Source organism: Triticum urartu, chromosome 3, assembly GCF_003073215.2.
Source record: "Triticum urartu cultivar G1812 chromosome 3, Tu2.1, whole genome shotgun sequence".
NCBI classification, from domain to species: domain Eukaryota; kingdom Viridiplantae; phylum Streptophyta; class Magnoliopsida; order Poales; family Poaceae; genus Triticum; species Triticum urartu.
Genome location: NC_053024.1, coordinates 420,028,137 through 420,043,208, shown reverse-complemented (window position 1 = coordinate 420,043,208; position 15,072 = coordinate 420,028,137).

Below are 15,072 nucleotides of genomic sequence, written 5' to 3'. Positions count from 1 at the left end.
GCGGATCTTGTTACTCTTGGGTGTTTGAGCATCCTAGACGGTTCAGGTCACCGCGGAGCCATAGTCCATTGTGGTGAAGCTTCGTGGTGTCGTTGGGAGCCTCCAATTGAGTTGTGGAGATTGCCTCAACCTTGTTTGTAAAGGTTCGGTTGCCGCCTCCAAGGGCACCAATAGTGGAATCACGGCTTCTCGCATTGTGTGAGGGCGTGAGGAGAATACGGTGGCCCTAGTGGCTTCTTGGGGAGCATTGTGCCTCCACACCACTCCAACGGAGACGTACTTCCCCTCAAAGGGAAGGAACTTCGGTAACACATCCTCGTCTCCACCGTCTCCACTCTTGGTTATCTCGTGCCTTTACTTGTGCAAGCTTATTTGTGTCATATCTCTTGATTGTTTGTGTTCCTATCCTTGTTGCATCATATAGGTTGCTCACCTAGTTGCATATCTAGACAACCTAGTTTGATGCAAAGTTTAAATTGTTAAAGAAAAGCTAAAAATTGTTAGTTGCCTATTCACCCCCTCTAGTCAACCATATCGATCCTTTCAATTGGTATCAGAGCCTCGTCTCTTTATTAAGGACTTTACCATCCGAAGAGTATGGTTGATACCGTAGACGGTGTGGAGGAACACTCCGGTGTGAACCCGATCTCGTCTACGGGCGATGGGGAAACCTCGGTCTCTCGTGAGGAGTTCAATGTGGCCTTGGAGACATTGAAAACCTCCATGACGACCGAGGTTGAAAGCATGTTTACTAAATTCCTTGAAGGGCTTAAACTATCCACCGCACCATTGAAAGTGGGTAATCCCACCGACAAGGTGACGGATGCTACCTCCGATAAGGGGGAAGCTAGTAGTGAAAAGGCTCCTTCTTCTAGTGGTAAGAATGGTACCGGTATCTTTGCTCATGTGGAACCACCACTTGTTTATGGTGGACAGGTTCCTTCCACTCATTTGAATCATGCCGGTCCTCCCTCTAAGATTGTGAAAAATGCGGACTTTGATTCTTGGATTTACCTCTTTAAACGTCATCTAAATCATGTGAACACTAATCTTTGGAGAATCACTGAAGAAGGTTTCTATCCGCATGATCCAAGCAACTTCACTCCTTGAGAAGCCGCGGACAATCAATTCAATGAGAATGCTCTCTTCATCATTCAAGATGCAATCCCACCCAAAGACCTACCTCATCTTCGGCCCTTTGTCTTGGCCAAAGACGCATGGCTTTGTGTTGTCTCTCTCTACCGGGGAAGTGCAAGCATTCAACGCTCCAACTATGAAGTGGTGCAAGATGAGGCCGATGAGTTTGCAATGAAAGAATATGAAGAACCTCGTGAGCTTTATCGGAGAGTAACCAAACTCACGGTCTCACTCCGAGATCATGGGAGCAAGGACACAGATGACAATTGGATCAAGCACAAATTACTCAAGGCAATGATGCCCTACCACAAGGCCATGTCCTCCGTCATTCGTTAAAGACCGGACTTCCACACTTTGACCTCAAGCGAAGTGTTGGATGAGTTTGTGGCCATCAACATTTTGGACAAGACCGCCGACAATGCGGTGCTTCATTCTCAAAGGGAAAAGAAGCCCAACCTTGCATTGAAGGCCAAGCTCTCCGTTGAAGAAGAAGAAGAGGAAGAAGAGGAGATCAACCCCGAAGATACAAAGTATGCATATGATGAACACATGGCACTCGCTTCAAGGCAATTTTGGATCAAGAAAAACTCGAGGCCAAACTTTAACAAAAACAACTCAAGTGGCACGAAGAGCAAGCAACGTGTAAGGACTTGCTACAATTGTGGCAATTTGAGTCATTTTGTTGCGGAGTGCCCATATGAGAAGAGGGAAGACAATGGTGGCAAGCTCATCCGAAAGGACAAGGCCAAGTCGTTCCCCAACAAGAGAAACTTCACCAAGAAGACTCCTCCCAAGGCATTGGTGGTACAAGAAGAGTACAATGAGGATGATGACGATGATGAAGATGGTGAGTTGGCTGCCATGGCCTCAGTTGCCATTGCGACGACTCCACGGGTGTCTCTCTTCGACTCACCCAATGAGAGCATCACCGCCAAGTGCCTCATGGCTAAAGCCACCAACAAGGTAACCCCCAACATCAAAACTACCATCATTAATCACCCTTCTTCGATGGATAGCATTGATGAGCATGAGGGAGCTAATGTGGAGGAAAATGAGTTTGAGGCCTTTTATGGGAAAACTTAAGGGTAAATCCAAGAAGCACTTTGTTGCTCTCTTGGAACAACTTGGTGAAGCCAATGACATGATCGAGGCTCACAAAGATACCATCACTAAGATGGAAGGGCATAGTCGTGACTATGCCGATGAGATTTCGGATCTTTCCAATGCTCTTGAGGAAGAGCGTGGTCTTCGTTTGGCTCTTTATGAGTCACACAACATTGATCATGATAAGTTAAAGAAAGATTATGATCATGTTCTCATTGTTTCTCATGTGCTAAACTCTGAGAAGGCCGAACTTGAGGTTGATCTTGCTAGACTCAAAGAGGAGTTTGATCTACTTGACAAGGCTCACAAGGTCTTGAAGGGTGCTCATGCTAGCCTCAAAGAGTCTCATGATCAACTTCAAGTAAAGCTAACCAAGGAAAAAGCCACTTTCCCTCGTATGATGTTAATTGATAATGCAAATGCTACAAACCCGTATTGTGAGCATGTGCATCTTGTTGAGGAGAACGCTAAGCTAAAGGGGCAACTTGAGAGAGGTCTTGTGACTTTCATACAAGGCAAGAAGAACCTCAACGACCTCTTGATCAACCAAAAGGGAGTTGTGGCCAAGGAAGGGGTTGGGTACGTGCCCGAGTCCAAGAACAAGAAGAAGAATGACAAGACCAAACGACCTCCTCCTCTCATGCAAACCTTTGTGAAGGAGGGAGAGAGTGCTTCCAAGGAGAAGAAGAACAATGCGAAGGGTGGCGCTGTCAAAAAGGGCAATGCCACTCCTCTCATCAAAGCCGGCGACTTTAATCCTTATATGTTATGCCGTGCTAGTGGTGGGCATGTCTATGCCAAATTCGTTGGTTCTCCTCATGAATACATTGAATGGTCTATTTGGGTTCCAAAGACCCTTGTTACTAACATCAAAGGACCCATTACAAAATGGGTACCTAAAACCAAGCATTGATCTCTTGTAGGTGTTTGCTTCCGGTGGGGGATCATGGTTGCTCGATAGCGGAGCTACAAATCATATGACCGGAAGCAAGGACTTGGTGGTGGACATGCACAAGATTCCATCTATGCCCACCAATGTCGAGTGGGGTGACGCCTCGTCTTCTAAGGTATTGGGACTTGTCAAGGTGGTCATCTCTCATGATCTCACGATCGAGAAGGTCATGCTTGTTGAGTCCCTTGCATACAATTTACTTTCCGTTTGTCAACTTGCAATCATGGGCTTTGCCACTTTCTTTGATATCGATACCGTGGCCCTCTTGTGGAGTAAGACTCTTAAAGTAGCCTTTGTTGGGCATGTCGAGAACGGTCTATATGTGATTAACTTTTCGGAGCGACCCACTAAGACCGCGACATGCCTAATGGCTAAAGTTGATGTGGGATGGCTTTGGCATCGCCGTCTAGCCCATGTCAATATGATATCTTTGCAAAGTCTTCTCAAGGGGGACCATGTCTGTGGACTAACGAATGTTAGTTTCGCTAAAGATCGTATTTGCAGTGCTTGTATCGAAGGAAAGCTACATGAGAAGGCTCACCCTCCCACGACTATCATTTACTCAAAGAGGCCTTTGGAGCTCCTTCACTTGGATCTCTTTGGGCCTCCATCCTTCGATAGTCTTGGGGGGTAGGAAGTATTGCTTGGTGATTGTGGATGACTACTCAAGATACACTTGGGTGTATTTCTTCAAGAGGAAGAGCGAAATCCAACAAACCATCATTGACTTTGCAAATGAAGCACAACGTCAACACAATGCAAAGATCTTGACAATAAGAAGTGACAACGGCACCGAGTTCAAGAACTACACCTTGGATGAGTTTCTTAGTGATGAGGGGATCAAGCATCAATATTCCGTACCTTACACCCTCAATAAAATGGTGTTGCGGAGAGGAAGAACCGGACGTTGATGGATGCGGCAAGGACCATGATGGAGGAGTTCAAGTCTCCATACAACTTTTGGGCCGAAGCCATCAACACCGCGTGTCATGCATCCAATCGGCTCTACCTCCGCAAGGGCTTGAACAAGACTCCATATGAGATACTCACCGGTAACAAGCCCAACCTCAAGTACTTTCAGGTGTTCGGGTGTAAGTGTTTCATTCTCAAGAAAGGTGTTCGGTTGTCTAAATTCAAGGCTAGAGCTTATGAGGGCATATTTGTTGGTTATGATACAAACTCTCATGCTTACCGTGTCCTCAATAAATCCACGGGACTTATTGAGGAGACGTGTAACGTGGAGTTTGATGAGAATAACGGCTCCCAAGTGGAGCAAAGTGGCACTTGTGATGTAGGTGATGAAATTCCTCCTCAAGCCATAAGAAGAATGGGTGTTGGCTTTATCCTACCCATTGAGGAACCCCTTGTGGCCGAAGGAGAAGGACAATGCTCCACTCAAGTGGAGCCATCACCAACCCAAGGCCCACACGCTTCCGAAGAACAACATGAAGGCCCTCATCCTCAAGAACATGACCAAGGGCAAGATCATGCTCAAGATGGTGTTGACACATCAAGTGATGCCCAAGGTCAAGTTCTCTCCTCCGAGAAAGTTCAAGAACAAGAACAAGAACAAGCTCAAGATGACGCTCAAGATGATCAAGTGACCACTCCTCGTCTCACCCCCGAGGAGGAATTGGAGCGTCGTGCCACCAAGGTTGCTTCCAAGCTCTCCACCAAGGATCATCTCATGACGAATGTGCTTGGAAGCTTAAGAAAGGGGGTAAGCACTCGTAGACAATTAGCAAACTATTGTGAGCATCACACATTTGTCTCTTGTGTCGAACCCCACAAGGTCTATGAGGCGCTCGAAGATCTGGATTGGCTCAATGCCATGCATGAAGAACTCAACAACTTCGAGCGCAACAAAGTGTGGAGATTGGTGCCAAGACCGCCGGGGAACCACAATGTCATTGGAACCAAGTAGATATTTAAGAAGAAGCAAGATGCCCATGGGATTATCATTCGCAACAAGGCTCGTTTGGTAGCACAAGGCTACTCCCAAGTCGAGGGTATTGACTATGGTGAAACCTTTGCTCCCATTGCTTGTCTTGAATCCATTCGCATGTTGATTGCATATGCTTCTCATCATAACTTTAAGTTACAACAAATGGATGTGAAGAGTGCTTTTCTTAATGGTCCCATTAATGGATTGGTTTATGTCAAGCAACCCCCCCGGGTTCGAGGATCCCTACTTTCCCGATCATGTGTATCAACTCGATAAGGCACTCTATGGCCTTAAACAAGCCCCACGTGCGTGGTATGACCACCTTACCGAGTTGTTACAAGACCGTGGTTTTGAAATTGGGCTAATCGATCCCACTCTTTTTACTAAGAAGGTCAAAGGGGAGTTGTTTGTGTGCCAATTATATGTTGATGATATTATCTTTGGTTCCCCTAACAAAGCTTTCAATGAGGAATTTGCCACTCTCATGACCTCAAAGTTCGAGATGTCTTCCATGGGAGAGTTGAAGTTCTTTCTAGGGTTCGAAGTGAAGCAAAGAAGAGAAGGAACCTTCATCAACCAAGCCAAATACACTCAAGACATGCTCAAGAGATTCAAGCTAAGTGATGTCAAGCCGGCTTCCACTCCAATGCCCACCAAGTGCCAACTTGACATAGATCCCAATGGTAAAGTGGTGGATCAAAAGGTATATCGTTCCATGATAGGCTCCTTGCTCTACCTTTGTGCATCTAGACCGGATATCATGTTGAGTGTGGGAATTTGTGCACGGTTTCAAGCCGCACCTAAGGAAAGTCACTATGTGGCGGTCAAACGAATCTTTCGATATTTGGCTCATACCCCAAACTTTGGCTTATGGTACCCAAGAGAAGCAAACTTCAAGCTTGTAGGGTATTCGGATTCCGATTGGGCAGGAGACAAAGTGGATAGGAAGTCCACTTCCGGAGGGTGACAATTCCTTGGTTGCTCTTTGGTAAGTTGGTCTTCCAAAAAGCAAAGTTGTGTGTCTCTCTCATCCACCGAAGCGGAGTATGTGGCGGCCGGTAGTTGTTGTGCACAACTCTTATGGATGAGGCAAACTTCAAAGGAATACAGTGTCATTTGTGACAAAGTGCCTCTTTGGTGTGATAATGAAAGTGCCATCAAGATCTCTCTCAACCCGGTGCAACACTTCAAGACGAAGCATATTGAGATCCGGTATCACTTCATCCGGGATCACATTAGGCGAGGAGAGATCGAGCTCAACTATGTCAACACTCATGATAACCTTGCAGATATTTTCACGAAGCCCTTGGATGAAGCAAGATTTCGCGAGTTAAGGCATGAGCTAAATATCATTGATTCGAGCAATGTTGCTTGAACCCTTGCACACCCCACCATACTCAACTTGTTGTCTTGTTTAGATGTAGGCATGGACATAGGGGGAGTGTTGTTCTCTCAATGAACCCCCCTCCCCCCATTATGCATAAATTGATCAAGTCTTTCACATTAGCCATGTTTGATGGTACTTGTGGTTCAAAGACGAGTTTTGTTCATGGGCCCAAGGATAATTCTTCGCGGTGCCATACCAATTGACTCAAACATAGGTGGCTACGGCCACCGCCCTCTCTTTGGAGAGGTGGTGTCTCGTGGTTGTTTCGTTTTGTTGTTTGCCTTTCTGCCTTTGTGTGTAGCATGGTCTTGTGGTGTTGTGTTGCATCGGAGTGTTCATGCAAAGACCTCTTTTTCGTGTGCTTGATACGTGCATCTTCTTCGCGCCCACAGTACTACCGCGGCTTTCCGCGGTACTACCGCTTTGAGAGGCACGGTACTACCGCGCCAGAGCGCGGTACTACCGCTCAGGTGCGGTACTTCCGCCGAGCGGTACTACCGCGATGAGGCACGGTACTACCGCGCCATCGAGTGAGCGTGGGGGTTATGACTCGGGCAGGGGAGTTCCAACTCCCCATACCCATTCACTTGTCTCTCTCCCCACGTCTTTCTCTCTCTTTTGCTCAAGAACGGCACCGGAGGTCCTCGCGCGATCTCCGTCTCTGGCCACTCTTCTCGAATTCTGTCCAGTGGGATCGTTCCCCACCACTTCCTCTTGCCATGGACCAAGGTTTTTCCCCAAATCCCTCTTTTTCTTGGTTGTTCTCTCGCTGCTAGGTTTTTGGGGAGATGCTTGTTGTTCTTGAGATTTTAGGCCAAATCTGTGCAAGAGTAGGATGTAGGAGAGTAGTGTTGCGTAGGAATCATACTTGATATGTTGTCCTGTGGTAGATTTGTCCAACCGTAGTACCGCCGCGGTTTCGCGGGCTTTTCTCAGATTTGAACTTGTTCGGATCTGACGCGGTGTGGTACTACCGTGTCTCATGTGCGGTACTACCGCCTATCAGGTGCGGTACTACCATGCTAGCCCGTGCGGTACTACCGCCCATCAGACGCGGTACTACCACGCCAGCTATGACACTAAGATCCTACTACCGCTCCTAGACCCGGTACTACCGTGGCCTTACACGGTACTACCACGACTAAGAGCGGTACTACAATCTTAGTACCGCAGCACTTGGCAGTACTACCGTAGGGGTCAAATCTCTCTCATGGCAATTATCTTGTGTGCTTCCTACATGTTTTGTTTGCTTTGTTGTGGTCTTTGCATTGATCCTTCTTGCTTGTCGTGTGTGTTTTGCGCTTTGTGTCTCAGGTGGTGGCTCTCGCCGTTCCAATCCCAGTCGTGACACTGGCTCCAAGCGTCTGCGCAATCCCCAAGATGAAGCACCAGAGGGCTCCAATGCCCCCAAGCGCAATGTCAAGATCACTGCCAGCAAGCAAAAGGAACCTGCTAAGGGCATGGACGAGATTTCAGTCAATGAGTATGTCGAACACCGGAAGATCAATCCCTATGTGAATCCTCGGGCTGTCCTCAGAGGCACCGAGTTGTTCTGGACCAAGCAACAGGCTCTCATCTATCTGGATGTGATCAAGAACAAGCAGAATACCTTCATGGATGTCAAATCGATAGACATGAATCACATGCGGAAGGACAAGTTTCGTGACTATTTTGGAGAGGCTCTGGACTTGGTGGAGCAGTTTTGTAGCGACCAGAGCTCAAACAGTCTGATCTCTGTGCTCCGGTGTCATCCCTGGATCAGTAATGCTGACACCACACAGTACTCGAAGGATTTATAGCAGAGTAGCAATCACACACTTATTACATCGAGTGTCTCAAAAGAGAACTAATTACAATAAATATGGCTTAAGGCCATCTAATAACGATAACAGCGGAAGGCTTGGAAGATAAGTGAGTCCATCAACTCCAACGGCATCACTGAGTATAGAACCACGACCTAAAACTCCTCAATCGTCGTCTGAAAAGTCTGCAACATTAACGTTGCAGCCCGAAAACGGGTCAGCACGTGGAATATGCTGGCAAGATAACACATAGAGAATAATGGAATGCGACAGCTATACTATATGCATATTTGGCTGGTGGAAAGCTCTATGGTTACAGTTTTTGCGTAAAGCCAATTTTTCCCTACTTCAAAGGAATAAATTAATTACTATCATGGTGGTTGTTAAACATTGAGAATGGTTGACAGCATTCTCAATCCCAATTAAGTAACATCATTAAAACCCAACAAAATTAATTTGAGTAACATGATGAGATTCACATGATAATCCAGGTACTAGATACTCAAGATGTCCATAACTGGGGACACGGCTAACCATGATTAGTTTGTTACACTCTGCAGAGGTTTGCGCACTTTTCCCCACAAGACTCGATCACCTCCGTTGGTTTGCTCGCACTACATGGTGTTTGAGAAACGGATGACCGAGACATAGTCTTTCAGAAGCGCTAGCACCTTACGATCGGGTAGACCGTACCACCTACATCCCCTACATCTGCTAGTCTACCACTGTAAGAGTTCGCACAACTTAGTCAACTATGCCAGAGCCCATAATGGCTTGTGGCTGCACACGGAAGTTTCTAGTATGAATAATCTCATGATCCCTTTGAGCCTGGGTGGCGGTCCAAAAAAAGGCAAGTCCTGGAAACCAGGTGCCTCAATCCACCCAGATGTGTGTTTAAGTTGCCACCTTAGATAAACCATTAATTATCAATCTCACATCTGTCATGGATTTCACTCACCCAATCCACGTCTACTAGCATAGCATGGCATAATAAGTAAACGTAGAAGTAACTCCCAAAGGTTTGATAATAAACAGGTAATAGGTACTACCTCATCTACTTCCCATCCCACAATTTAATTAGATCCTAATCATGAAATGTGTGAGGATTGATCTAATGCAATAAACTGGGTTGTAGAAAAGGTATGATCAAAGTGTTACTTGCCTTGCTGATGATCCGCGAAACCTAGAGATTCGAAGTAACAGGCGGTGCACTCCGGGTATTCTATCGCAGACAAACAACAAGCATATAATAAGTACTCATCTAATGCACAGGTAAAACTCAAATAGAAGATCTAACCAGAAAGTTCAACTTAAGAACCCTGGTTTGCAAAAAGAATCAAATCGAACGAAGCAAAAGAAATCAAACGGCGAAAGAAAACAACTTCGTTCTAGTAATCTGGATCTAGGGCAAATTTTACAGTAGCAAAAACATGTTTATGTTGATTATTCGGAAAGAGGGTTTCGAGACGAAACTCCAGGCGCTTGAATCGCCTGATTCCGATAAATGAGCGAAAAGTTATACTAAAACGAAAATCGGATCAGAAATCGCGATCAGAAAATAACCGCGAAAATTCGATGAAAAAGAAAAAGGACGAACATAATTTTTTTAATGGCATGGAAAACGAGGCGGCGGCGAACCTCGGGCGGCGCGCAACTCCGGCGGCGGCGGGCAGCGGGCGGCGGCGGCGGTGGTTGGGGCGCGCTAGGGTTAGGGCGGCGGTGGTGGGCTGGCTCGGCTCGGGCCTCGGGCGCGCCTTATAAAGGCCCCGGCCAGGCGGAGTCCTGGCCGAGTACGGCCTAAAGTCGGTTTCGCGTTTTTTTTAAATAATTCCGCTCGGAAGAAAAATAAAAAGAAATACTAAATGGACTCCAAAAATCACGAAATAAATTTTCCCGGGTTTCTAAAATCAAGCCCGATAATGTGAACATTTATCTGGGCCCAAACTACAACTTTGAAAAACACGCATTTTTCCTAAATTCAAATAAAAATACCGAAAAACTCCAAAATAAAACTTATTTGATTTTTTTATTAAATCCTCAATGTTTCTATATTTTGGGAAAGTCATTTTATTCCCTCTCTCATATTTTTGTAATAGAAATAATTGATGATAAAATAAATAAAATCAAATGATCCTGTTTACATAATTTGAGAAAACTCAATTATGTAAATAACAAAATCCCCAACTCTCTCCGTGGGTCCTTGAGTTGCTTAGGATTTTCTAGGATCAAAACCAAAAGCAAAATAAAATATAATATGCATGATGATCTAATATATAACATTCCAAATTGAAAATTTGGGATGTTACAAACCTACCCCCCTTAAGATGAATCTCGCCCTCGAGATTCGGGTTGGCTAGAAAATAGGTGAGGGTGGTCTTTGAGCAAATCTTCCTCTCGCTCCCAGGTGGCTTCATCCTCCGTGTGGTGGCTCCACTAAACTTTGCAAAACTTGATAACCTTGCTACGAGTAACTCGGCTGGCAAACTCAAGAATCTTGACTGGTTTCTCCTCATAGGTCAAATTGTTATCCAACTGAATTGCTTCCAATGGCACTGTGTCTCTCAAAGGTATGTCAGCCATCTCCGCATGACGCTTCTTCAACTGAGAAACGTGAAACACATCATGAACTCCTGTTAATCCTTCTGGCAATTCCAACTTGTAAGCCACTTCTCCCATACGCTCCAAAACTCGATATGGTCCTACAAATCGTAGCGCTAACTTCCCCTTAACTCCAAAGCGCTTAATCCCTTGAAGTGGGGATACTCGAAGATAAGCTCTGTCTCCGACTTCATAAACTGTCTCCTTGCGTTTAGAATCTGCGTAGCTCTTCTGCCTGGACTGGGCTACCTTGAGCCTATCGCGAATCAACTTCACCTTCTGTTCAGACTCCTTAATCAGATCTGGTCCAAACAACTGGCGGTCTCCAACTTCGTCCCATGACAACGGTGTCCTGCACCTCCTTTCGTACAAAGCTTCGAAAGGTGCCATCTTCAAATTGGTCTGATAGCTATTATTGTAAGAGAACTCTGCATATGGCAAATTATCGTCCCAACTAGATCCATAATCTAGCGCACAAGCTCTCAGCATATCCTCTAAAATCTGATTGACTCTCTCAGTCTGTCCATCTGTCTGCGGATGAAAAGCTGTACTAAATTCTAACCTAGTACCCAAAGTCTCATGCAATTGGTTCCAGAACTTTGAGGTAAACTGGGTTCCTCTATCTGATACGATGCTCCTCGGAACTCCATGCAAACATACGATCCTGGTCATGTATATCTTTGCCAACTTAGCACTCGTGTAAGTGGTCTTTACTGGGATGAAATGTGCTACCTTCGTCAATCGATCGACTACAACCCAAATCGAGTCATAGCCTGAACGAGTCCTTGGTAATCCCGTGATAAAATCCATGCCTACCTTATCCTTCTTCCATTCGGGTATCGGCAATGGTTGCAACAATCCTGCTGGCTTCTAATGCTCTGCCTTTACTCTCTGACATACGTCACAAACTGCTACATACTCCGCAATATCCTTTTTCATTCTGGTCCACCAGAAAATATCCTTCAAATCCAAATACATCTTGGTATTTCCTGGGTGAATCAAATACGGTGAATCATGTGCCTCTTGCAGAATCAACTTCCTGATTTCCGGGTTATTGGGCACGTAAACACGGTCTTCAAACCATAGGGTGTCGTGCTCATCCTCGCGAAATCCTTTAGCTTTTCCTTTGCTCAGTTTCTCCTTTATAGCGGCAATCTCTTTGTCAGTTTTCTGAGCTTCTCTAATTCTGTCCATCAAGGTTGACTGAATTTCTAGCGCTGCTACATAGCCTCTCGAAACTATTTCCACACATAGTTCACGAAGATTTTCTGCTAACTCCTTGGGTATTTCTCCCGTCATTAGTGTATTGACATGGCTCTTGCGGCTTAATGCATCAGCTACTACATTAGCCTTCCCGGGATGATAATGCAATCTCATATCATAATCCTTGATGAGCTCCAACCATCTCCTTTGTCTGAGATTCAACTCCTTCTGCGTGAAAATGTACTTCAGACTCTTATGATCCGTGTACACCTCACAATGATTTCCAATGAGGAAATGTCTCCATGTCTTCAATGCATGCACTACGGCTGCTAACTCCAAATCATGCGTAGCATAACTCAATTCGTGGGGCTTCAGTTGTCGTGAAGCATACGAAACAACTCTCCCTTCCTGCATAAGCACTGCTCCAAGTCCTCGACGTGAAGCGTCGCAATACACCTCATAGTCCTTGGTTTGATCTGGCAAAATCAACACTGGTGAGGTAACCAAACGTTTCTTCAACTCCTGGAAACTAGCCTCACACTCCTCAGTCCATTTGAACTTAGCATCCTTCTTCAGCAACTCCGTCATAGGTTTCGCGATCTTTGAGAAATTTTCAATAAACCTACGGTAGTATCCTGCAAGTCCAAGAAAACTCCGGATCTCTCCAACTGTAGTTGGGGCTTCCCACTTGGTCACGGTATCAACTTTAGCGGGATCTACTGCTATACCTTCTCCAGATATAACATGTCCAAGGAATCCTACTTCCTTCAACCAAAACTCACATTTGCTGAACTTGGCATATAATTGATGTTCTCTGAGCTTTCCAAGTACCAAACGCAAATGCTCCTTATGCTCCTCTTCATTCTTCGAATATACCAGGATATCATCAATGAACACTACGACGAACTTATCCAAAAACTCCATAAACACTTTGTTCATCATGTTCATAAAATAGGCAGGCGCGTTAGTCAGTCCAAATGACATAACGGTATACTCATACTGCCCATACCTGGTGGTAAAATCTGTCTTCGGAATATCCTGTTCTCGAAACTTCAACTGATGGTATCCTGATCGCAAATCGATCTTGGAAAACACTTTAGCTCCTTGCAATCGATCAAATAGATCATTGATCATTGGTAGCGGGTACTTGTTCTTGATTGTTACTTCATTCAATCCTCGATAGTCAACAACCATCCTTAATGATCCATCCTTCTTCTCTACTAGAAGTACTAGTGATCCCCAAGGCGAAGAACTTGGGTGAATGTAACCTTTATCCAGTAACTCCTTAATCTGCTTCTTAATTTCCACCAAATCTTTTGCTGGCATCCTATATGGTCTCTTCGATATTGGCCCAGTGCCTGGCAAAAGCTCAATCAAAAACTCAATGTCTCTATCCGGTGGCATGCCTGGCAACTCTTCGGGAAATACATCAGGAAAATCCTTTACCACTGGTACTTCCTCCTGCACAACTCCTGATAAGGAATTTACTTGTGTCCTGTTTGGCACATGCCGGTATACATACTTGATCCTTCTCCCTTCTGGTGTGGTAAGCAAAATTGACTTACTAGCGCACTCAATATTCCCTTCATACTTTGATAACCAATCCATGCCTAATATCACATCCAATCCTTGAGATTCCAATACTATTAGGTCTGAGGGAAAAACATAGTTACCAATCCTTAATGGTAACCGATCACACCATAGACTTGCCACATACTCTGCTCCTGGCGAGGTTACTAACATGGGTGACCTAAGGGCTTGGGTTGGTAGGTTATACTTATCCACAAATCCCCTTGATATGTATGAATGCGATGCACCAGTATCAAAAAGAACGAGTGCAGTAAATGACTTAACCAAAAACTTACCTATTACTGCATCGGGCTGAGCTTCAACCTCCTCCACATTAACGTGGTTCACCTGTCCCCTGTTGAAAGGGTTCGGCTTCTTTCCAGAGCTTCCATTGCCGTTTTGGCCTTCAGGACATTCATTTGCATAATGTCCTGGCTTCGAACACTTATAGCAAGTGACGTGGCTCAAGTCCTTCTTGGCTGGGGTTGATGGGGTGCTGCGGTTATGGCCATTGTTTCCTCCATTCCCATTACCATTCTTGGTGCCATTATGATTGTGCGAGCTACCTACTCCATGGGTATGCTGAAAATGTCCTCCCGGTCTAGGGGTAAAACGAGGCTTCTGCTGAGCTCCTGAGTTATACTTTCCTTGTCCATACTTCCTCTTGCGGTTCTCAATTTGCTGCTGCTTCCCTTCAATCATAAGAGCACGATCTACCAACTCCCTGGTAGTTGTTGAAGGTGGCTACCATCACCTGCATACTCAACTCATCATTCAGTCCTTCCAGGAATTTCTCCTGCTTAGCTGCATCCGTAGCAACGTCATCTGGGGCATAACGTGCTAGCTTACTAAACTCCTCCACATACTGGCCAACTGTCCGTCCTCCTTGGCGCAAGTTACGAAACTCACGCTTCTTCATGGCCATTACTCCTGCTAAAACATGGGCGGTATGAAAAGCCTGCTGAAACTGGTCCCATGTGACAGTGTCGATTGGGAAGGTGGCTGTGAAATTCTCCCACCAGATGCTGCGGGTCCTTCTAACTGATGTGCGGCAAACTTCACCTTCTCCGCATCTGCGCATCCTGCTGTGGTCAACTCCCTAGCTATCTTGCGGAGCCAATCATCTGCTACTATCGGCTCGGTGCTACTGGAAAACACCGGCGGATTCAGCCTAAGAAAACGGGCTAAGTGGTCAACAGGTGGTGGTGGTGGTGGGTTGTTGTTGTTGTTCCCTGATTCTGATTCTGAACTAGCAACTGCATCAAGGTGTTCTGCTGCTGGATCAACTGGGTGAGCTCCGGCGGAAAGGCAAATCCGGGGTCACGTCTCGGAGGCATCTGAGGGTTTAGAAAAGATGAGATATAAGAATAGAGGG